The 15,109-nt window shown below is 41.6% G+C and overlaps 1 long non-coding RNA gene across 1 annotated transcript; it reads right to left on the bottom strand.

Annotated features, from left to right (window-relative positions):
* Window positions 1-6,435: 6,435 nt before the first annotated feature.
* Window positions 6,436-6,719, bottom strand: LOC113961101. Its single transcript, XR_003532205.1, has 2 exons — window positions 6,586-6,719; window positions 6,436-6,468 (listed from the first exon to the last, which is right to left on the bottom strand). It is a non-coding gene; the product is annotated as an uncharacterized LOC113961101 (long non-coding RNA).
* Window positions 6,720-15,109: the final 8,390 nt, after the last annotated feature.

Genomic DNA, 15,109 nt, shown 5'->3' on the forward strand with positions numbered 1-15,109 from the left:
CTCCCCGTCCAGTTGTGAAGGGCAGTGGTCAACCCACCACACATGGGAACAGCCAATTGGACTGAAAAGCAATTTTCTCAAGTGAAGAAACCAGTGGAAACAACAATGGGAGGGAGTCTGAAGTTATACACCAACAAGATGACTTGATTTGTAAAGGCAGTGAACATATGCCATCCTTCTTCAGTTCATTAAAAAACATGGTTTTATCTCATTTTTGAAAACTAGCGTACATCTTGACCCAATTTTGCCTGCTGAAGGATTTAAGATCCTGATTTTAATTAACAGTTAGGCTCTTTACACATTTTTAAAGCACTTCAAGGTCTATTTACACTGCCAGAGAGGTAAACTGTTATATTGCATATGGCAGCTTTACATAGTTTTTTGACTGAGACTACAAGTTCGGCTGACAAAGCAAATAAAGTTGGTGCAATGATTTCATGTTTGTCACTTGACTTCGTTCTCATAATATTTTAGCTGAAAAGTGAGAGATAGTCAAAATCCCCATGGCCTGGATGAAACTACCATTCACTGCTGGCAATCAGAATGTAATTGTGCACAAATTAATGGGTGTGTATTGAGAGGTGATCTGACTGTTGGCTTTTAACTACTTTAACACGGATCAGAGATTTTGTATCTAGAATGAGAAAAGGTGCTATTAAAGTTTGCAGGGAGTGATGCATAATGTAGGGGAAGCATCAGTTGAGCAGAGTGACTGGTGCTGCGTATCATCATTCCCCACATCTCTAGCTGACAAAGAGATACAGTAGACCAGCTAACCAAGCTCACTTCCAGCATCTGGTGTGGAAGTTGCTGCAGCCCAGGAGTCTAGTTGTGTATGCAAATGTGCACTAATTCAGCCAAATCCTATGGCCTGTGTAATATAAAAGGTTCAGGTGGTTGACCATAGTAGCTTTTTCTGCTGCTAGTATATTTATCTCCTTTAAACCAATCTTTGTATCAGTTTTCTTTTGTGCCTGATGAACCAACTGATTCCATGCCCAACCATTTATTGCTTCTAGGACCTTGGAATGACATATATAATCTCAAAGAGTCTACTTTATACTTAATGCTGAGTTAGCTACTTGGTAAGACTATGTCATACCTTTCTGTCATTTGCTGATTTTTGTTTCTTTACCTTGTGTTTTGAAATCTGACCACCAGCTGTCAAAAGAAAAAGAAATATTTTTATCTGATGTTCTCTTTAGTAGCACCACAATGCAGAAGTAACAAAAAAAAAAAAGAAGACTGAGTTGTTAGTATCATACTGAAAAAATGATTGCATGTTTACTTCTAGAAAAAGTAATGCTCTTTATTTTTCTGTGTATTTATATCAGTAATGGAGTTTATTGCAAGGTGCAGCTCCGGCACTGTGATCATGCTCTACTGTAGTAATGTCAGTGACATAGCTGTGAAATGACCCTGTCTGTGAGAGGAACATGTTTTGCTTAGTGAACTTACATTATTTTCTTCAAAGAAAACATGTGGTAACTGAACTCACTCCTGAAATACTTGAAAAGTGTTTCAAACAGATCACAGAATCCTAGAATCACAGAACAGTTTGGATTGGTTTGACATTAAAATCATCTAGCTCCACCCTCCCTGCCACAGGCAGGGACACCTTTCACTAGACCAGGTTGCTCCAAGCCCCGTCCAATCTGGCAACTTGAACACTTCTAGGGGTGGGGCATCCACGGCTTCTCTGAGCAGCCTGTGCCAGTGCCTCACCACCCTCACAGTAAAGAATTCTTCCTAATATCTAATCTGAACCTGCTCTCTTTCACTTGAAAACCCTTCTCCCTTGTCCTGTCACTACATGCCCTGTAAAAAGTCCCCTTCAGCCTTTTTATAGCTCCCCTTTAGGTACTGGAAGGTGTTCTAAGGTCTTCTTGGAGCCTTCTCTTCTCCAGGCAGAATAACCCAGACTCTCCCACCCTCTCTTCATGGGAGAGGTGTTCCATTCCTCTAATCATCTCTGTGGTCTTCTCTGGACTTGCTCCATACATCCACGTCTCTCTTATGTTGGGGGGTCCAGAGCTGGACAGAGCACTGCAGGTGGGGTCTCACCAGAGTGCAGCAGAGGGGGAGAATCCTCACCCTTGCCCTGCTTCCCACACTGCTTTGGGTGCAGCCCAGGACATGGCTGGTTTTCTGGGCTGCGAGCACACAGGTCCAGGTCATGCTAAGCGTCTTGTCAATCAACACCTCAAGTTCTTCAACCCAGAGCCACTCTCAATCCATTCTCTGCCCAGACTGTACTTGCACTTGACATTGTCCTGACCCAGGTGCAGGAGCTTGCACTTTGCCTTGCTGAACTTTGTGAGGGGGTGAAAGAGCTGGGAGTGTTCACCCTGAAGAAGAGAAGGCTCAGGAACCTCAGCAATGTATATAAACACCTGAAGGAAGGGTGCAAAGAGGACAGAGCCAGGTTCTTTCCAGTCTATGCCCAGTAACAGGGCCACAGACAATGGGCATAGATAGAAACACAGGAGGCTCCTCCTGAAGATCAGAAAATGCTTTTTCGTTGGAAGGGTGACCAAGCAATGCCCAGTTTGCCCAAGGAGGTTTTGGAGTCTCTATCGTTGTAGATATCCCTTCTGTGATTATGTGATATACTGCATTATAACAAGATAAAAGATGACATTGAAAAGCTACTACTGAATATTGTGAGTTTTTTCAGTACCTTTTATATGATTAAAATGTTCTATGTTAATTTAATTGGATACTTTCTTTCTCACATCAAAACTGGTATAGATACTGCATCCATTATCAGCATGATATCTGGCACTTTTGATTTGTTACAGGTCTGCAAATCAGTACAGATGGATAAGAAAGTACACGTCTCTTTTTCCTTGCCTTATAAGAAATTAATTGTTTGTTTAATTTGCATTTGTTCATTTTTTTATCTAAGGCCTAAAATAAAACATTTTAAAGGAAATTTTGTGTCCCTGGGGGAAAAAAATAAAAAATAAAAAAAGGAAATTTGAAAGGCGAGGAGGGTGAAAAGAGAGACGGAAGAAAAAAATCAACCAAGCAGCAAAGTGCAGTATGTAACTACAGGTTATGGAGGTCTTCAGTAGATTGCTCTTCTTAAATCTATCTAGACACAAGGCTAAACACTGTGTGTGAAAGACTTGGTCGATCAGCGTGGTTCATAATTGATATTATTTCACCCAGTGCTTGCACTCAGGAGTAACTGGCATTCTCAATTCCTGACATGGTAAGAAGGTGCTGGACTAAAAAGCATTGCAGACAAATTGAGGAAGTCCCTCCAGGTCAGTTCTGTGACATAGTCAGCTGTATGGAGGGACATGTAACAATGTGTCTTTTGCTCTTGCATTGTCTTTCATAATGGATTCTGACTGTCTCATTCTGCTTTTCTCCTACTCCACTATGTATCATGAAATGTTGTATTATTGCAATTATTGCAATTGGCATTGTTTTCAAACTTTAAATTAAACAGAGAATAAATACTATTATATGCTTTCCTTTCACTTTTGGAACTAATATTTGTTTTTAAATAAGTGCTTTCCATCACTCATCATATTCTGCTGCTTGATCCTATGGTGAAGTCATAACTCTGAATTTATGTCATCATAGTCTGTTGCCCAGGAAATGGCTAATGGAGAAGCTCAGACTTTTTACTCCCACACAACAGCAATTTGAAGATAGATTGTATAAATTAAAATTTCATTTTGTGTGTTTAACAACCATGTTTTCTCTGTTAAACATCTTTAGGGTGAGCAACAAAAATAGCATGTTAAGTCATAGATTTATAAGGAACATTAAAACTTCAAACCTAACACAATATGAAAATTACAATTTAATTACTTTAGATCCCAAGCTAAAAGTGAGTTGCAATCTGTGTATTTTTTAAGTTCATCTTGAACGTAGTAATAGTATAGTTGCATTTTTATGAGTGTCGAGTTCTTTCTAGCATTGCTTAGAGGTTCTGGGTAATATTTTTAACCGTTGCTTAGCAAAATTGTATTAAAAAAACCCACAAAAAATGTTAATTTTAGTTTGAAATATTGCACATCTAATAAAATAAGTGGGGTGGAAAAGAAAGAGTAATTTATTTTTAAACAAATTCACTGATCTCAGTTTTTCCATTTAATTTTTGTCCTTGCAGTGGTGACCATATAAGAACATCACAAGAGTATTTTTTTCCCAAAATACATCAAAGTTCATACTGACCAATTACAGACTGATTTATCACAGATTCATCCCTCATATTCCTCATTTAACCCAAATTAAAATACATGGCTGTGGGAAAAGTACAGTACTTTTGTTATGATGGTGCTCATGTGGCAGCTTGATTCAGCACCAGCTGAACTTACTGGGGCTTTCAATCAAGCCTTTAGCAAAAAAGCCTTCAGCAAAACAACTCGAGGTGTCTGTCCTCCAACTGTCTGAGAACAACAGGTGCTCAGCTGCAAGGTGCTTAGCTCAAATTCATGCTATATAAAGTGGAAGTAATGCAACCTGAGAGCTGGAGTGATACCTGTCTGCACAACTAATGAAGGGCTCAAGAGCTCATTATTCTTATCTCAAAGTCATTTGAGGGATTTTACTGGAGTAGTTAGGATAGCTTGAATTTGAGGGTAACCATGGTAACTTTCAATACTTCACCGTATTTATGAGCCAAGAGACTGCCTTATCCAAAATGGTCACTTTAGTGCACTTCTGCAGCTCTGGCTCAGTGAACTGCAATCTATTTTGCTGTTAAATAGGTTTTGAAAAGAAACGAAGGCTTCAGACAGTGTTTACCACAGCAGTTTACCTCTTGCCTGGAGTGTACTTCTGGGTTTTTCTGCTTAGATTCAGTAGTGTGTATTTCTGCCTCTATGCTGTAATTCACAAATCCAAATTTCTGCAAGATCTGACTTTCTGCAAGTTTTGATTTCTTCAGAAATTTACCCTTGTCTACATGTTTCTTATATGTAGGATGATGACTAAAGTGTGTTTGTACTTCCAAGAACACAGTATAAGTTCACAGCAGAATAATCATGCCATACAAACTGTTTTACTTCATATCTGGATAGCACCTTCTTAACATGTCCATCAGGACATGGTGTGAGGCACTTCTGAGTAAACATTTATCTTACCAGCCTAGCAGGGAGAGGGGACCTGTTTGCTGATGATTCCTTCATAAGAACTGCTGCTGGAAGGGACCCCAGGAGGTCTCTAGTCCAACTTCCTGCTCAAGGCAGGGTCAGTGTCTGAGGTCAGACAGGTTCACACCGGGATCTTTTCGGTCAGGGCTTGAAACTCCCCAAGGGCAGACAAGGGCAGACCTCTTTCCATGAGCTCTGCTACTGCTTGACTATTCTCATGGGGAAACATTTTTTTCTTTAATCCAGTCTGAACCACACATTTCAACTCCCATCCGTTGTCTCTGATCCTCTTCCCATACACAACTGGGAAGAACCTGAGTCTGTCTTCTTTTGTCATTGTTTACTCAGCCCTAAGACATCATTATACATTTTACAATGGGCAAAGGAAACCAGTGGTGTCAGAATCATAATTCCATAATTCTTCAACAGGAGACCTCATGCTTCTATCAATGGATACATTAAAAAATATTTTGTCAAGCAGTATTACAGCATGCCATAAATTTTACCACTGAGTTTATACCAACTCGTGTTGTCTGAAGCCTATGTGATCTGTACGCACTTTTAGTCAACTTGAGGGCTGTCCTGGTTAGAACGGCTGGGACCAATTCATCACTGGATGGGTGTAACCCAAAACTGTGTATTCTATAGCCTTCCATGCCATTTCCCAAAAACTGTTGTCAGTAGAGGCCTATGTTCCTGTCCTCATACCCTTTTATGGAATTCCCCGCTCTGAGGGAGGGACTGAGAACTCCCGCCTGAACTGATGAATATATAAACTGGGAGTTTTGGAACCTTGGCACCACTCGTGGGATCCAGAGGAAGACTGCAGACCACCGCTCTCAACTGGACTGCAGACCACCGCTCTCAACCAGACTGAGACCACCACCCTCAACTGGACTGCAATCACCACTTTTGACCAGACTGCAACAGCTCTCCCACCAGCAGGTTTTTCCCCTCTCCCTTTACTTTGGACTCGGGGGGGGGGGGAAGGTACACCACTTTTGTTCATACCCCAGGGTGCTGGGTTATACATTTGGGTTTTGCGGGTTAAAACCAATTGTCTGTCTGTATAATTGTACTTATTGTATTATTTTAATAAATTGTTATTCTGACTTATAAATCTCTCTTTTGAATTGAGTTCATTTCCCCTGCTGGTTAACTTTTAAACCAGCACAAGGGCTTTCAGTTATTTTTGTTGTTCTGTGGAGTTCAACAACAAATCCTTCACTCTGCAGAAGAGGCAGACACTAGTTCTAATGTCAGAGGGGAGAATGATCTTTTTGGACCTTGACTAGATGAAAAATAAAAACTCAAATCATGCTAGACTAACCAAAACAGATAGCTTTATTCATACCTAAGAAGAAGGAAAAGAAAGATGATTTTCAGAGTTGTTATAGAGACTAAAAACACCTTTGAAAAAGCTCAGTGTTGTGACTCCAGAGAGTAAGTATGCACTAATGTGACAGCTCACCTTCAGAATGAGCCAAGCCTAGAGTTCAAGGTTGTAGAGGCATAGAGAGCAGGACATAAGAAGCCATTTGCATCAAAGGGTGGCATTTTCACTCCAGAGGAGAAGGGCTGCTCACAGCTGGTCTTCTTGGGGCACTCCCTGGGATGGCATAGAACAAGCTCAAGAGGTGTACCCAGAGATGCACTAGGAAAGAATATGAGTTTCTGAAACAACCTCTTCCACAGAATTGGTGGGAATAAAGAGCATCACCAACATTTAATACAGAACTTGGTACATTTCCAAGAGAGGTGAGATGATAGGATACCTGTCACAGCAAAAGACAAGACTCAGTAATGGAATCACATAATCTCAGAATGCTTGGGGTTGGAAAGGACTTCTGGAGGTCACCTCATCCAACCCCCTGATAAAGCAAGTTTAGGACATCTGGACTTCCATTCTTTTGTATTTTTGTTCCTGAAATCTGTGAGCCCACATCTGCCTGTCTCTGAAATGGAAAAAAGCTACACTCCATAGACAAAAAATTTGAGAGAAGAAATGTGGTAATTTGATATTTGTTTCAATTTGTTCTATTAGGAAAATATTTTTTCCACATCTTACAACTTGTGTACACTAACATATACATTAAAATATACAGCTTAACTATGCTTAATGATCTGATATAAAAGTTATGCAAAAGGGAAACAGAGAAAAGGAACTCATAAGCATGGTATTATACCATCTGAAATGCTACTTCCTTGCTTTATTACCTCTGAGCACAATTCTGTGATAATACTTTTCAATTAAATATATTTCAGGGGTTTCAGAAGGAAATAAAAACAATCTCTTTTTTTTTTCTTTTTATAGGAAACATGCCATGTGAACATTGTTCTTGGTTTCCTTTGTGATGAAAAAGGGTTTATAATGGGCCCCATGCCACCATCTGTGGGACAGGAGGGGGTGTGAGCTGTGGAAGGGCTGCAGCAGTGCCATGTCCCAGGCACCACCGTGGCAGGGGTGGCTGGGAAGTGAGAGCTGCTGTTGTAAGGACACTTTCCTTTCCTCCTCACGTGACTGGAGTGTTGCAATGGATGGCTATAAACTCTTCAATATGGCTCTTCAGGAATAGGCTAGGAAAGAGAGGCACTGGGGTAGCCCTGTGTGTTAGGGGGTGTTTTGACTGCCTGGAGCTTAACGATGGTAATGATTAAGGTCAAATGCTTGTGGGTAAGGATTAGGGGGAATGCTAACGAGGCAGATATCCTGGTGGAGGTCTGTTACAGGCCACCCAACCAGGATGAAGAGGCAGATAAACACTCTACAAGCAGCTGGAGAAGACTTTTAGTTGCTGGCCTTTGTTCTCTTGAGAGACAAGAGCCCCCATAATCCAGGAGGAAACAGTGACCTACTGCTCCACTTAAACATGCTCAAGTCTATTGGGCCGGATGGGATCCACCCAAGGGAACTGAGGGACCTGGTGGAAGTGCTCACTGAGGCACTTTCCATCATTTGCCAGCAGTCCTGGCTAATCAGGAAGGACCCAGGTGGCTGGAAGTGAGCACCATCTCTGGAAGGATTCAGAAAACGTCGATGTGGTGCTTAGACATACGGTTTACTAGTGGACTTGGCAGTGCCAGGTTAATGGTTGACCTAGATGATCTTAGGGGTCTTTTCCTATCTTAACCATAGAACCACAGAATCATTAAGGTTGGAAAAGACCTCCAAGATCATCATGTCTAGCCTTTGACCTAATACCATACTTACTAAACCAAGAAGTGCAGGGCCATGTCTACTTACTTTCTTGAATGTTTCCAGGGATGGTGAGTCCACCACTTCCCTGGGGAGCCTGTTCCATAATGACTCTATGATTCTACAATTGCTGTACCTTAACTTCCTCCACAAGAAATGAGAATTGCTTTTGTTTGGGTATTATGCAATATACTGAAAAGGAGAAAGATTTTTCACTTGAATCTTTGCAGCAGTGAGAAAAATCTTGTGGTTTCTCTTTGAGCCTGCCCCAGCAATTCCTGGCAATGCTGCTTTAGTGTGAAATGTTGAGAAAACTGGAGAGAACTTTCTGGGCTCATCTAACAGCAAAAAACTTTCACTTGTTAAGCTAAAACTTCAGCATAAACTTCAAATGTTAGAGTAAAAGCAGTGTATGATATAAGGTTATGCTTTATACCAAAAAGAAGCTGAAATAGTGATCTTCATTGTAGTCAGGAGCAGTTTCAGGGCTATTTCAAAACTCAGATTTTTCACCTTCATTGTGAATAGAAAGGTCCAGTCCTTAACCAGCTATATCACTTCCTTTTTATGGCTCTTCTGCTAATAGTTAACAAAGAGTTGCTGTTTCTCATACTTCAATTTCACTCTGACTTTGCCACTATATTGTGAAGAAAGTATGAATCTCCTGCTACCTCATTTTCAGCTACAAAATCATAGTTGTTCATCTCTATGGTAACAACTGCCCCAGCCCAGCTTAATAGGGTGCTTGTCTAGACAGCATTAAACATATCTGCACTTATGTGTGTCTGGTTTTAGCAGCCAAGCACGAAGAAGGTGGAGTGAAGGGAAGAGAAGCAACCGAATAGGAATGAGTAAAAGAGTAAAAGTGCTTCAGAAGTCACCCCACTTTACATGAGAATTTTTAATTCTGGAGGCCTTTCCTGGGGTGGTTGTTAAAATGCGTTCCTCACACAGATTTACAGATGTGCATGAAAGAATTTAAAACTAATTTCTAACTGAACTAAGGGCCATCACCCCCTGCAGACTCCTCCAGGAGCAGAGGCCTCTCCCAGGGTCAGAAGACCATTTCACTGTTCCTATGGGAAAGTGTGATGTGTCTGAGACTGAGCAAGGTCAGCAGGTCTTAGCAAGGACCAGAGGAAAGTCTTAGTTCTGATTCAGATCTGCTGGTTGGATCTTGGGTGAAACAGAATAAAGCAACCCAGCACTGTCCATGTCCTTGTCACAGGAGGCCCCTTGGAAGGGGAACGGTTTTGTCTCAGGTAGTGGAACAACTGAGCCTGTAGACCAAGAGAGCCACATGACTTCAGCTGGGTGCAATCTGTATAAACCAAGTTTATACACCAAAAGATAGCACTTCAATCACCTTGGAACTTCTACAGACTTCTACAGCTCAGCAAGTATCGTGAAATAAAAGAAACTCATAGTTTCAGCATTTTTCATTCACTCTGATAATCCATATTTCACAGTGAAGGGCACAGCCTGAAGCTGAGTTAGGACGCAAAAGACACAGATTTGATTTTCTGGTCTTTTCCGCTCCAGATAATATCTCAAACAGCATGCTACAGCATGTTTGGGGATGCTGAACTGTCAGTGTGTGTTTTTGGGAATTGCCCTTGTTTCAGTAAGTCAGCATAGACCATAGCAGGTCCAGCTGAAATCCAGCCTAAGTCTACCCTCAGACAACGTCTAAGCAGGCATCCTTGCCCCTCTCCTTCTCTCACTGCACATGACACAAGAAAGTACTCCCTGAGCCATTACAAATTAATGTTGAGATGTTCTTCTGAAGGAGAAGCATCCACCTTCCATTTGGCACTACGTGACATAGAAATACAGAGATGTTCAGTAGCAATTCAGGGACAATGCCTGCTGGCATTGTATTCCAGCTGCTTGTGCTGCCAAGACACTGCCTGTGTGTTGTGGGGCTGACTTGTTGCCAGAACTGCTCAAAAAGAGAGCATCTCCCATTGAAGAGACAACAATTAAGACTGTTGGTAGAGACATATATTCAGCATACTCCCAAAGCCACCTTCGCTAAATAGACTGTTACTGAATCCATGAGAAAACACTTTCTCTGTGGAAACACTATAACAAATTCCCATTTTTGAGTCCTTATTTGACACACTGTCTGTACAGGACAAGGGGATGCAGCTTGCACTTTCTGAAACACATTGGGCAAGTTGAGAGCAAAGGCTGAAAGGGACAGTTTTTAACAAAACCAGTATTGGGTGATCATATGTCCACTGCAATGTAGTCATTTGCCCATTTTACAGCTATCCCAAACTCATGTTCATGGATCATATCATGTTCATATGTTGCGTGCAAGTATCCCACCGTAACATCGGCAAATTTACACTATGCCCTTCCATGTGCTAGGCTCAGCATCACTCACATTGAGGCATCTGATCACTCAAAAAAGAGATATTCTTGCAACACAATCATTCATCCCACAAATATGAGGAAATTGTAAGCAAAACACCTGCATATTATATTTTATAATTAAAAAGTATCGCTACAGTGTCTAATGGAAGCTGACAATGTCCCAGTTTCCAACAAGGGCAAGAACAATGACCCTGGAAACTGCAGGCCAGTCAGTCTCACTTAGGTGCCTAGTAAAATTATGGAGAAGATTCTTCTGGGAGGTATTGAAAAACAGCTGAAGGACAACGCAGTTATCGGTCATAGCCAGCATGGCTTCATGAGGGGAAAGTCCTGCTGGTCAAACCTAATTTTCTTTTGCAACAAGGTAAGCCACTTAGTGGATCAAGGGAAACCAGCTAATGCAGATTTTTGGATTTCAGTAAGGATTTCAGTAAGGTTTTCGATACTGTCTCTCACAGGATGCTTCTGGACAAAATGTTCAGCACACAGCTGGATAAACATATCATGTGATGAGTGAGTAACTGGCTCATGGGTTAGGCACAAAGGGTTATAGCAAATGGGGTGACATCAGGCTGGTGACCTGTCATTAGTGTGGGTCCAAAAGGCTCCATCTTAGAGCCAGTGCTCTTCAATATCTTCATAAACAACTTGAACACAGGACTCAAAGGTACACTAAGTTTGACAACAATACAAAATTGGAAGGAGTTGATGACACCCTTGAAGGCAGAGACATCCTGCAGAGAGACCTGGAAAAGTTAGAGGGCTGGGCAATTACAAACCATATGAAGTTCAACAACAGAAAGTGCTGGATTCTGCGCTGGGATGGGGCAACTCCAGGTGTACAGACAGACTGGGGAAGGGGATCCTGGAAAGCAGTGCTAGCAAAAGGACCTGGGGGTCCCTGGCGGTTTCATCCCAAAAATCCAATTTCCAAGCTTCCCCACAATTTGTTCGGGAGTGAGAGAAGTTTTCAGACACAACTCAGTATGGGGGAAGGGAATTATATTGAAATAACTAACACAATAAATACTATAATACATATATACATATATAATCTTAAGTATGAAAACTATAACTAAAGAAACTTAAACTAAAGAATAAATAAATACACAGCATTAACACAATTTCTACCACCCCTAGATCCTCCCACATCAGTTCAGGAGAAGTTTGCACAGTGATAGTTAAAGTCTTTCTCTCGAGGTTTTGGGGGTCGGGCTGCACCCCCACCACCTGCTCGGCCTCCATCGAGCAGCTCCTCCTGGGTGAGGCCGACTGGAAAACTCCTGGGGAGTTTCTCTCTCGCTCCAGTGCTGTGTCTGGCCGGCAGGGGCCCAGCTCCAGCCCCGGCTGGCCGCTCGGGGCTGTGCCGCTGCCCCCACTGGTAGTGGGGGAGGGAAATGGCAAAAAAACCTCCCGCAGCCCTGGCTGGGCAAGGGCAGCGGGGGCCCAGGGGCTCCCCCAAACTCGGGGGGGACTCCCCTCGGCACTTACATGGCTGCCCGATTTTCCAACTACGCCAACAGCTTCCCTTCCCGGTTGTTGTGATACATTACTTTCACAGGGGCGAAACACAGCTCTCCATTGGTCCCACATCAGAAATTTACTTGGGATTAACCATTTCCAGCCCCGGGGGGGGCAGGTGGGTGAAACGGCAACAGGGTCGATCGTGAGTTGAATATGAGTCAGCAGTGCTCTGGCAGCCAGGAGGACCAACCATGTCCTGGGGAGCATCAGGCAAAGCATTGCCAGGCGATCGAGGGAGGGGATTGTCCTACTCTGCTCTGCACTGGGGCAGCTTCACCTTGAGTTCTGGGGCACTTTGAGGCACCACAATATTAGGAAGATATTAAGCCATTAGAGACCATCCAGAGAAGGGCAATGAAGATGATGAAGGGTCTAGAGGGGAAACATTATGAGAAGAGGCAGAGGTCACTTGGTCTGTTCAGCCTGGAGAAGAGCGAACTGTGGGGAGACCTCATTGTGATCCTCAATATTTTCACAAGGGGAAGCAGAGGAGCTGGTACTGATCTCTTGTCTCTGGTGACAGATGACAGGATGCAAGAGAATGGCATGAAGCTGTGTCAGTGGAGGTTTAGGTTGGATATTAGAAAAAGGTTCTTCCCCCAGAGTGTGGTTGGGCACTGGAACAGGCTCTCCAGGAAAGTGGTCACAGCACCAAGCCTGACAGAATCCAAGAAGCATTTAGACAACACTCTCAGGCACATGGTGTGATTCTTGGGGTTGTGCTGTGTAGGGCCAGGAGCTGGACTCCATGATCCTTGTGGTTCCCTCCAACTCTGGACAGTCTATGATTCTACAACTGGCAAGTACACTACCTTGATAAAAATGTATTCACTGTGCAACGTGGCATGATTTTTACCGATATGTATTTTTATATCAGCCTTTCCTACCCAAAAGATCCCCATTATTTTAACACCATAACAGCACTATGGCAGCCGAAGTATCAGTGAGGGATGGGCATTGACCACCTCTTCATGGTACTATACTAATTATTGTAATAGTTCAGTGTTAGGAACATCTCTTACATATTTATTGCTCTTCCAAAGCCTTAAATGAAAAGTTTCCACATGGTGTAAGTCACTCTCATGCACCCAAATTAATTACGTGTAGCTGTTTAAAAAGGCTTGAATTCTCTGAAACCAAATGTTATTTTGTTTTGGGGTTGCAATTAAGCCCATGACAAGCTTAATGAGTAGCATATATGGGACTACTGTTGCTAGGCATTTGTGCGCAGGGTCCTATAAACTTAGCCCTTTAAGTTACTGCAGAGAATTGGTACAATAGCTCTTGCTTAAACTTCTTGAGTTTCCTTTGTTTAAACCCTCTTGGGAGAACCAAATATCTTCCTGAGACATCAAGTGTCTAAGCTGAAGCATTAGTTTTAAGAGTTTAATATTCTCCATCAGGAAGCCAGGCAGCCAATAATTGATATAATGCAGAAGAGATTGTATATGAGAAAGGACTTAATCTCAGTGTTAGAATTGTCCCTAGGAAAATTGCTTTCTGTGTTTAATAAAGGATGTAACTCACTGCTTGAATATGACGTGTGTGTGAATGAAGCCTCGTGTTTAATGTTCAGCATCACTTTCACTTCTGAGGCAAACTGAACTATTCAGGATGCTTCCCACTCTTCGGCAAAAAGTGCAGATGAAGAGGCATAGTTCAGATAAAGGAAGAATTATATCTATTATACATGTAGATGCTCCAGAAAGTTTATTGATTTTCTAACCAGAAATTATGTTCACATGTCCAAGGGTGATTTTTGGCCTAGTGTCAGCTACTTGTCTCATGAGGCTGCCAGACATGCAGGAGAGTGCCTGTCGGTGATGGTGCCTATGCTCTGATAGTGATATCACTATGCGCTGGAAGTAATGGATTCATAGTGGATGGAAGCATTTCTTTTAGAATATTAGGAGCACATAATGCTGAACTGGACTGATAAAGGAGTGTTAGATAGTATTTGTGCTTAGTATCAATTAAAAAATACAGTTTTGTTTCATATGATGTGAAACGTGAATTGTAATAGCTGCTGTTCTTCATGAGTCATAACAGCCACTGCTACTATACCTTTGAATGCGTAGTAAGGTTAATGCAATTGCAATCACTGCAGCCTTTAAAAAGAACATTATGTTTGCTGAAAAGACACAGACAAATAGTTTACATAATTTAAAAGGAAACAAGTTCTTATTAAAAATATCTTATTATAAATTAGGGAAATGAAACACATTCCGAAGTTCTACAGCAAAGCAGTATAACTTTTTTTCCCCTTCAGTTCACTGTTGTAACTCCCCCAAAAAGTCAATGTCCTTATAACTTTACAACATTTAAAAAACCCACCAAAGCAAACAACCACCATACAACCACTTCTATCTATTAAAAAAGAAAATGATAATTTCTTTTTTTGCAGAATCATTTTGGTTTCATGGTCCTTACCTGAGTGGAAAGAGTTTTGTGATATTTGCAAAGAATTTTCAAGCTAGCATCTTATTTGTCTTTGCAGCTTTTCTGGTATACTGTTGTACATTTGCTATTTTTACTCTTCTTGATGCACTTCCTACTGCTTTCAGCTTGCCAGACCCTATCTAGGGAGAATCACTAAAACATGGACAAGGATAAGTGACCTAATGGAAGGAAGAAGTGAGTTCTAGATGCCTTGAAAATTTCTCTGGTGTACAGTTTTATCAAGTAAATATTGATAAACTTGTCTTGATAAAAATCACAGGCAACACCACTTTTTATTAGCACACTTTGAGTTTGTTTCAGTGGGACAAGGATTTGGCCCATCCATGTATTTTTACTGACAATCTTGAGCATAAACACAAAGTAGAGTAGTTTTTGAAGACTGATATATTATTTTTGTCAACTTTTTGCAGTTGCTTCTCTATGCCTCTCTTGT

Source organism: Neopelma chrysocephalum, unplaced genomic scaffold, assembly GCF_003984885.1.
Source record: "Neopelma chrysocephalum unplaced genomic scaffold, ASM398488v2 Primary Assembly neopelma1_97034, whole genome shotgun sequence".
NCBI lineage: Eukaryota > Metazoa > Chordata > Aves > Passeriformes > Pipridae > Neopelma > Neopelma chrysocephalum.